The 10435-nt window shown below is 43.9% G+C and overlaps 1 pseudogene; it reads left to right on the top strand.

Annotated features, from left to right (window-relative positions):
• The first annotated feature begins 743 nt into the window (after nt 1-743).
• LOC124616803 lies at nt 744-861 on the top strand (annotated as a pseudogene).
• The last annotated feature ends 9574 nt before the right edge of the window (nt 862-10435 follow it).

Here is a 10435-nt window from a genome sequence, read left to right as displayed (position 1 = left end):
GGGCAGCAACTGCAGCTGTGTCCTCCTTCATGTGCAGTCACGAACTAACCAACTTGGAGCCAGTCTTACCATCCCGCTCTACCAACCCCCATCCCTCCCTCTCCTCATCGTAGGTAGGGATAGAGGCCTGTTCTGTCTTGTCACTGACGGTCTACAAAGAGATTCTTCTGATGGCATTGATATACTGTCTTCAGTCCGTAGAAATCAGTCACAGATAGACAAAAGACAAGAACAAGACACTTCATCAATCTGTTAAACGTAGACGTGACCTGACTCTCCTCCTGGAACAACAACAAAATTCCCGAGAATCCTCCAGATTGCTTTTATCAAATGTCCACTGCTTAGAAAACAGGATGCCCTCTGCCTAAAGCGACCACAGACCCCGGAACAGCGTCTCACCGATCTGGCTGCAGAGTCTTCAGTACAATGCGACCCCGAAGAGCGTGTGGCTGGGCAGTCAGCGTTATTGACGCCGACAAAAGCCACACAGACCATAGAGCGCGATGCCGACATCCCATGGGACAAAACCGAGATAAATGAAGGCTATCCTGACCGTGGGTTGTTTGTTTGAAAGGACAGCTGTCACCTCCTATGGAACTCACCCATCACGCCTCCAGAGGCCCGAGAGCAAGCGCACGTCGTTCTGAGGGGAAAAAACACTGCACTGTAACAATTGTATTAAACATCTCTTCTACTCAAGCATCTATCGTGATGATAATAAATGTCCTCTTTCCATTAAAACAGGCAACGGCCTTGCCGCAGTGGATACATTAGTTCCCATCAGATCACTGAAGTTAAGCACTGTCGGACGTGGCTGGCACTTGGATGGGTGACCATCCGGGCTGCCATGAGCTCTTGCTATTTTTCGGTATGCACTCAGCCTCGTATTGCCAACTAAGGAGCTACTCGACCGAACAGTAGCGGCTCCGGTCAAAGAAAACCATCATAACGACTGGGAGAGCGGTGTGCTGACCACACGCCCCTCCGATCCGCATCCTCACCTGAGGATGACACGGCGGTCGGATGGTCCCAATGGGCCATCAGTGGCCTGAAGACGGAGTGCTTTTTCCATGAAGATAGGAAATTAGTTTTATGAGCAAAATTGGTATAGGTGTTGGGCTGCAGGTCGCAATTCGCATTTCAATATTTTGCGACATCCAACAAAATGCACCGCCGCCGATTACAGATGACCAGCCTGCAGACACATGTCCACCCCACGTAAAATCGGAAAAAAACTTCCACTATTTTCCTGTGGAAACTACCGATCACTGCAGAATGTCCTCATTATTTCGAAACCATCTCTGGAGTAAAGAAAAAGAGAGAATTTAAACTCTGAATAAAAAAATGTATGTTAAGCACGTCTTTCAGCCTGATGGACAAATTACACGGCCTAAGAGCATCTTTCATGTTCAAATCAGTGTCTTTAAATAAAGTGTCATGCACATGTGTATTACAAACATTTCAGATAGTTGAAATAACATTACAGAATACAACCTTTCATGCCATTTGCTCACATGTCGGAAGAAAACACTGTCATTTTACATTCGACAACGACATGCTATAATTCAAGAGAATGTTACCGTTTTGTATACTATAACACGTCCTGTTTTACCAATGCGATGCTATACTACACTGGCTTTTATGAAATAAATCATGAGAGCCTGTCTTGTAATAGAACATCCTATAAGATTTTACCATGTCTTTCTCCTCTAATACTTCGAAAGCAGCAGATTCTTGCATTCTAGTTTTGTAAGCAATTCGATCATCACAGCCTGTTTCATGCAATCACGACAATAATAATAAAAACAGTCAAAATTCCACGAGAATACATACAGCCGATTTCTATGGTTTTAGGAGCAACATCGGTGTAGTTTTGAGAGAACTGTATGCATCAAAACTTTAACGACTTACACCACTCCTTGTAATAGAAACTCCCATAATAATATGTAATAGAAACTCATGTATTGTCCCTTCGTAAGTAGTTTAATACATTTCTCTTTTCCAGGCTGTAACACATCCGAGCATTGTATGACTACAGCTTTGTACACCGCCATACACTTCGTTTTTTCTACAATGACTTAGAGATCTGCATCAGCTGCTAAACTGCTGTCAACATGTTTTGATCCATTGGCTGTCATAGTAAGCTGAGCATTGCATGGTATAAACTTCGCAGCTCACACAAAACACCGGACAGTAGAAATAAAATTCAGAGGTGATGTTCGTTACTGAAAAAAATGTGGAAGACATCACAACATATGGAAGCTGGAAAATTTTGTGGCGTTCTAGAACGTTTCTGACAGCTATCTGAAGGTGATGACTTATACAGTTAATCTTATCTTCCACAGCGACAGTGTAGCAGATGTCTCAGTGTTCCATTTTGAAGAGCACTGTTTCCTCATTTTGCAGTCATGTACATGATTACTTTTCCTGTGTTGACCACCGCCAGAGGGTGCTGTCCACAACATGTGAGAGATAGTAGAAATAAAAAGAGGTACTGTTATCTTATTGGTGAAAAAAAAAACATGTGGACGGCATCACAGCATATGGAAACAGAACAAGTCTGCAGCACTGAGGAACGCTTCCAAACAATTGTCTGAAGGTGATGACCTTTATATGTAATCCTGTGCTCCACGGCGATAAGTAACAGTGACAATATCCAGTGTTTCACCAAGGCTCCTTCCATCTCAAGCAAGTGGTCTCAGTCAATCATTATGTGGCAACCAACAGCATACCAGCGGATGGACGGGGTGGGAAAGACACCATTGATATGGGATGATGTACGCAACACAGTTTATGGTGCGATAAGTTTTACCAATTTTACCAGATATTCTGTAATTTCAACACCAGCCAGTGACACAGCAGATTGATTTCCATTTTCTGTGTCATCACTAAATCACCCCTCTGCTACTCTGCAGGTACCATGTACTAGATTGCGACTGCAGATAGATGAATGTGCAGTATGTCCATTTAGCCATATATACCAAAGTATACCAAACAGTGTCCTATACCAATGCAATCAGGCTATCTACGTATTTCCAGCGCATCGATCATAGTGCAGAATTTACGATTATGACTGGCCATCTTTCCCTGTGTGGATGTGCATCACAGAGTATTCTCACATTCCTAGGATAAAGTCGGAGGCTGACAGATCCCTCCCACACTGTCCTTGATCAATCCCCCCTGCAACACCGATCTTACCCACGGAACCAATGCAAATGCACTGGAAATTTTGTAGATAACTTAATTGCATTGGTATAGGATGCTGTCTGGTATACTAAGGTGTATGTGGCTGAAGGGATGAACTGCACAGTCATCGATCTCAATTCGCAATCTAGTATATAGTACTTGTAAGGTAGTGGAAGCGTGATTTAGCAATGATACAAAAACTGGGAAGCATTCTGCTGTGTCACTGGCTGGCATTTAAATTACAGAACAGGGAGGGACTGGAAGGGGGTGGGGACACACGTGCTGGCTGAGAAAAACTCATGACGTCATCCGGAAGTGATGGGTAATTAATTGATCAATTTAATTAATTTGCAGATCAATTTGATATTAAAAGTGTCCTAGCACCGCCCTTACCCTAGTGTTCCTGTATAGTGATGTCAACGATACAGACCTATAGTTGCGTAGATCTGTTCGACGTATGAACTGCACTTGGTATCTCTAGTGAACTTTGGTAGACTGTTGCTAGAACAAGAACAAGTTCTTGAACATATGCACAGTCCTATAGGTAGGGAGAGAAAGATATCTTCGGCTTGTACAGAGAGCAGACTGCAGCTGTAAGTGTCGGAGAAGTTGAAAAGGAATCAGAAGTTGAGAAAGGAGTGAGTTAAGATTGTAACTTATTCCTGACTTTATTTAATCGGTACAATCAGCAAGCAGCAAAGGAAACCAAGGAGGAATTTTGGATGGGTATTAAACTTCAGGGAGAAGAAATAAAATCTTTGACGATTGCTGATGGCACTGCAATTCTGGCTAAGAAGGAAAACAATGTGGAAGAGAATTTGAACGTAATGCATAGTATCTCGAAATGAGATTGAAAGATGAACACCATAAATAATAAAACAAGAATAATGAAATGTAGTTTAAGTAAATCAGACAACGCTGAGGGGATTTGATTTCAGAATGATATGTTGAAGTCAGTAGACGATTTCCCTTTTACTTTTGTTGGTGTTCATCCTATAGCCTTATTTCGAGATTATATTCATTCCATACAACTATTCTGTCCAGTCTCTTGTCGACTGTGACAAGACTACAATGCCATCATCAAACCTCGAGGTGCAGTGCAGACAAAAAGAGAATAGAAACTTTTCAAGCCTTGCACTACAGAAAAATGCTGAAAATTAGACGAGTAGATCATATAACTAATGAGGAGATAGTGAATCGAATAGAGGAAAAAAGTAATTTGTGACATAACCTGATTACAAGAGGGGACCAGTTGAATGGGACTCATGAGGCATGAAGAAATCGTCTGTTTATTAACACAATTGTAGAGGGAGATCAAGGTTTGAATACAGTACGCAGGCTGGAACTGATGTAGGTCGTGGTAGTTATGCAGAGATAATGTGGCTTGTACAGGACAGAGAAGTGTCGATAGCAGTATCCAACTAGTCTTCGGACTGAAGAGCACAACAACATCTCCTCTGCTTCCCTCAAGTGATTTTAGTTTATTGTCTATCCCGCAATTGCGTACTCCGATATTTGCCATTTTGGTATTCGTGTGACGAGCGAAAGGAGTAATTTCCGTATATTGTGGGATAAAGATCACTTCAGGTGCTGCGATTGTTGTAAAGGCTTCGTTGTTGTGGTCTGCCGGCCCTTGCACTGCGGCACGTTTCCTTGCAGGCTTGATGCGGCTATACCGCTATCGAAGAAAATTTAGTTTACCCTTCGGACCCTATATATATGAGAGCAGTAAGTTAACAGTAAAATGGTACGAAGCAAGGTGGTGTACTGGTTAGCACAATGGACACGCATTTGGGAGGACTGCGGTTGAAACCCCGTCCGGTCATCCAGATTTAGGTTTTCCCTAAATCGCTCCAGGCATGGCCGATTTCCTTCATCCTTGACTGTTTAGTGTGAACATTTTCCCAAGTCCTTGGTGGAGGACTCGCAACACATCCTTTTGCAACACTTTGGGAATAACCACGCGCGATTCTCCACTGTCATTCCGAACTAGAATCACACCGTGTTGAACTGCCGACGAGCCCAAGACGTGCGAGTGTAATGCAACAAAATCTCGAGATCTGTGTCTTCTTCCGTGACCTGTGCAATTCTTCTGGAGTGCAAGGAAAAAGATTCCAGCAGTTCAGAGTCCTGCGCATCGATTTGGCAACAATACGCGGCAGATGTATCAAAATCAGAGTCTGGGCCAATCGGAAGGCGAGATAGGGCGCGTCCATTGCCATGCTTTGCCGTAGGTCTGTTCATATTTTCATGCTGATACTGCGAAAGCAACAAATCCCAACGTTGCAACCTTTGACAGTGCGTATAGGAATGATGGATGAAACAAGAATTGGAAAGCCTTGTGATCTGTCACTAAAAAGAACTTGTGACCATAAAAGTAGCGATCGAATTTTGTGACACAGTACACAATAGCGAAAGCTTCTTTTTCAATCTGTGAACTATTGCACTGAGTTTGAGTTAACAAGTCTGAGGCAAAAGCAATGGCTCTGCCTTGTGCACCAATTCTGTCCGAAAGCACAGTGCCGATTCCGTACGTAGAAGCGTCGACTTGCAAAACTACGGGCTTGGGTAGGTTTAAAATGCGCTAAATATCTGTCACCAAGCAAAGCATTTTCAGTTCCTGAAATGCGTCTTTGCAGTCATTAGTCCACAAAAAAGGTACATTTGTGCGACGCAGGCGATGCAATGGAGCCACGATCTGAGCGACATTCGGTATGAACCGAATGTAGTACGTCATCTCACCTAGTACTGACAGCAGTTCAGACACATTGCGAGGAACAGGCAGGTGACGGATCGCAAGTAAATGAGATTGAGGGGGTGCACATCCTGACTGCTTATCACATGACTTAAGTACTTTGAAAAAAGTCGCAATTTTCGAGACGACACTTGAGTCCTTCATCTGACAACACTCGAAAAAGAGTACGCAAATTGGCAACGTGTTCATCTGGCGTGCGACCTGAGACGACAATATTGTCAAGTTAGATTGAACGAAATGGCACTTTTGCAGTCAGCTGTTCCAAGTAACGTTGAAAAATGGCGGGTGCGGAAGCACTGCCAAAAGGCACACGCAAATACTTGAACAGTCCTACGAGTGTATTTACAACAGACACTTTCTGTGACTGTTCATCCAATGGAATTTGCAAGTAGGCATCACGCAAATCTATCTTAGAAAAGTAACGTCCTGCACCAAGCCTGCCCATGAGTTCCTCCAGGGCGAGGTAGTGGATAAGTGTCAACTACTGTCTGTGGCTTGACTGTAGACTTGAAGTTAACACAAATTCGAATGCGACCAGACGGCTTAGGAAACAAAACGAGAGGATTTGCCCGTTGACTAACTTGAATGGGAGCAGTTACACCATTATCATACCATTCTTTCAATTCACTGGCTACTTTGTCTCTTAAAGCAATTGTAACAGGGAGGGCCTGGAAAAACTTAAGCTGTGCATTGTCTTTCAATGTAACATGCGCTATAAAGTTATTAGCTTTTCCGATTCCTTCTGAAAATACTTCAGGAAATTTTTAAGCAAGCTAGCTGCACAGTCTTTTGGTTCAAAAGCAGACTCTGAAAGTACATTGTCTTGGATGCTAAGTCCAAATAAGTCAAAGGCATCTAAACTGAACATGGTCTCACTGTTTCTTGATTTAGGGCAATTCGCTGTCCTAGTGTACGATTTGAAAGAGGCAGGCAAATTACACTGCCCAAGCACTAGAACCTTCTGTCCGTTGTACGCAGTGAGGTGCTTGCTAGATTTAGAAACGCGTGGTGAGCCTAACTGTTCGTAAGTGGCACGATTAATCAAAGTTACAGAGGCACCTGTGTCTAACTGAAAGTTCACACGACGGCCAGCATTTCGTAATGAGACATATAGTTTGTTAGAACGTCATTACACAGAACTAGGGTGAGGAAGAGGCACAACTTTAATCTCATTTTTTTCAGAACCTGTTGTATGTTTTGAAAACACAGCGTTCACTGCATGTTTACGAGCCTGTTTCTCCTGGGAGCGGGCAAAATTGGCGTTTTTGTTTCGTTGCAACCAAATTGCTTGGAGATGGCCCCCTTTTCCACACGAGTAACACGTTGCGTTAAGTGATGGGCAGTCCGGTCTTTTATAGCGAACAAAACATCTACGGCAGGACTTCACCAAATTTACAGTCCTGTTTACCTGTCTACGTGGCTGTCCGCGCCTCTCTTTACGCGCTCGTTGTTTTGGCTGCTTGGTGCGGTTGCGAACAAGGGGCGACTCGACCCGACAAATCGGGGCCTCATCAAACTTATCGGCCGCTATGGCACCCGAATCATATTGATGCTGATGTTCGGATTGTAGGGCGCTCAACTACGCGGTTATCAGCGCCCGGTGTAAGGGTCCTGTAGCCACCTTTTATTAGTCCGGTAGCCCATTTTCACTAGTATTTCTCTTTCTTTTCTTGTTTATCTTTTCTCATAACTCATAGTGGTGTGATGGAGTGAATGTCGTTGTGTGTCACGTTGCTAGACGGTGGCGTAGTCTGCTGCAGAAAGTCTGCGATAGTCATACAGATTCAGCAGCAGTTGTACAGAATAGCCAACTCTCGTAGTGGTCAAGTAGGCAAAGAGGTTTGCGCTACTTGTGAGAAATCCACCTGCGTTAGGTTGGTGGCGGAAATGGCATCTTTGAGTTTTTCGGGCCACGCGGAGCGTGAAAGAGGCTGGAGAAGAAGCGGGAGGCAGTCTGCCGCCGGTACGGGAAGCGTCCACAGCTGTGCTCCAGTCGAAGAAGGGTAAGTTGGACTGACGGCGTGGCGCGCTGTTACTTGGCGAGGGGGGAGCTGTTAGCTTCTGGTCTCGCTTTTCAAATCTGGAAAATTGCTTTGCCTTGTCGCAGCAAGGAATGCGAAACTTTGACAGATTTTTCTTTTAGCAAATTTCTGCAGCAGACTTGGTTGGATCCGCCGGAAGAGCGCCACACAAAGGTGTCGATAAGAAGTGAGCACTCGCTTCTGTATGAATGTCTGTTTCCCTTCAGCTGTGCCTGCATAAGCTTTCACCTTTCTAAATATTTAGAGCTTTGCCTTCTCGTAAATTTTCCTTGCTTTATGTGTCTTTCGTCCGTGGGGAGCCAACCACGTGGTAGAACATTATAGTTGTTGGGCTACCGGCGTCACTAACTGTCCGATCGCATGTTTGTTTTAGATAATGTTAACATGATTGTGTGATGTGATATTGTTGGAATTTGGCACTATACCTAGAAATTGTGTCTCCACAAACCACGTGTTGTCAGGAATCGTGTACATGCCTCACATCCTTATCTTAGGAATAAATGATTTTATCTACAATTTTCTCTTGTGTTCCGAGATTACATTTTTGCACCTAAGCCACTCACCTCGTAGCTTTCCCGTTAGCACATCCAATGCGTTTCCTTATGCACAGGTCCAGTGATTAGTTTCCCTTTATTTTAAGACAAATGTCTTAGATTAAGTCTTATTTTCAGGTGTGTTGCTGGGAGCTGACCTTCTGCACAGTGTTCTTGCATGTGATATTTTATTTTAAATGTTTGATTGTCGTGAACAGTGCACGGGGAATACTATTAATTACATCGTATCCCCTATGAGCGACATCACAACGTATGCATTTTTGTCAGTTTTTGGTCTGTGATCAAATTAATTTATTTTCCGACTCGACCAAACCTTTGATTACTTGTATGGTTAGAGTCGGTGGCGACCCTAATCTTCTCACGTTAATTTCATAAGCAATAAGTATTTCCATTCCCAATAATAACGTAATAACCCGCAGTAACAGGTTAGTTACACCGTATAAATTCTCTAACTTTGCACAGCCCAGTCTCGACACTTTCATGAACGACGATGAAATGATGAAGACGACAAAACAACACCCAGTCATCTCGAGGCAGGTGAAAATCCCTGACCCTTACGGTAATCGATCCCGGGACCCCGTGCTCTGGAAGCCAGAACGCGACCGCGAGACCACGAGATGCGGACCGAATCAATTTGCTCTAAGATCTTCAATACTCGGGGAAATGATGGGTCTGAGAACTTTAATATCTGTTTCCGTAGTCTACTATCTGGGACACTGAATGTTATTGCATCACATGTCATTAAATCACAGTAAAAGTTGCAACTACACTTAAATTTACACTTCCTAGCCATGCCCGTTGATTCTGTGTACCACTGGCGGTACGTCTGTTTCGGCTTTTTCTGCAAGCGAAAGAACTGATATCTAACTGCAGCTACTTGGGTTTATTGGTCACAGTATTTAGTTAATGCTGCGATTACTTGGTCACAGACGAGTTCGTCAGGAAACGCAGTTGGGAAGAGTTTTAACCCGAACATCGGGGATTCTGCAACCGAAAAAATGTATTGTACCTTTATAGTATCTTGAACACGATGAACTTGACAATGTGCTTGGAACTGAGTCAGATATTCAATCAATTACTCCTCTGTTTCCTTTAATTGCCGGAACAATTGGTATACTGGGCGGCGGCACTTGTTGGGCTGGATGGTTGGTCGGTTGTGGTTGTGCAGCCGACGCAGCTTGTGCAGCTGTAGTTGTACCGTCGTCAGTAAGGCAGCAATTTGTTGATTCTGAAACTGAAAAGCTTGTGTCAGATCCTTTACGTTGGCCGTCTGCGGTTGAGGCGCTGGGGCAGGGGTGGAGGGGGTGGGGAATTCATGGTTTACAGAAATACGTCACGTCAGAAAGCAAGCAAAGCCTCTGAAAAGAGATATTTGATTAGTTCTGCGGCTCCCCTCCTGGAATACATGCAACAACACAACAATCATTTAAGAAATAGAAACACTTGAACGTGATCACCCCGGCAAGCTAAAACACAAGTAAAATCTTCGGCCCAGTTGATTAACTTCGGTCGCCACTGTAGAGTCTTGTACCGTAAGACAGCAAGGGAGAGGATTTTGTGGGTGGCCTATCCTCTATCTACAACACAAACGCACACGTTGATTTTTTTTTCTTTATTGTGATTTTAACACCTTATACAAAGGCGGGCTGGCAGCAGCACAATACGCCGCTCTTCAGCCTTGAGTGTTACAACAAGTAGTACATAAAGGTGGCACAGAGTAGACAGTAATAACGGTGGGCAAAAAAAATGTAGACACTAAAAATCGAAAAAACATGTAGCCGTTCACGCTGGACGAGAAACATCACTAACACTGGGCGACACGATGCACAGAACATGGATGATGGCGACGGCACGTGAACGGTGGGGGCGTGACGGCGAACAACACTACACACAAACGA

Source organism: Schistocerca americana, chromosome 5, assembly GCF_021461395.2.
Source record: "Schistocerca americana isolate TAMUIC-IGC-003095 chromosome 5, iqSchAmer2.1, whole genome shotgun sequence".
NCBI classification, from domain to species: Eukaryota; Metazoa; Arthropoda; class Insecta; order Orthoptera; family Acrididae; genus Schistocerca; species Schistocerca americana.
This window is presented reverse-complemented; position numbering and strand designations above follow the sequence as displayed.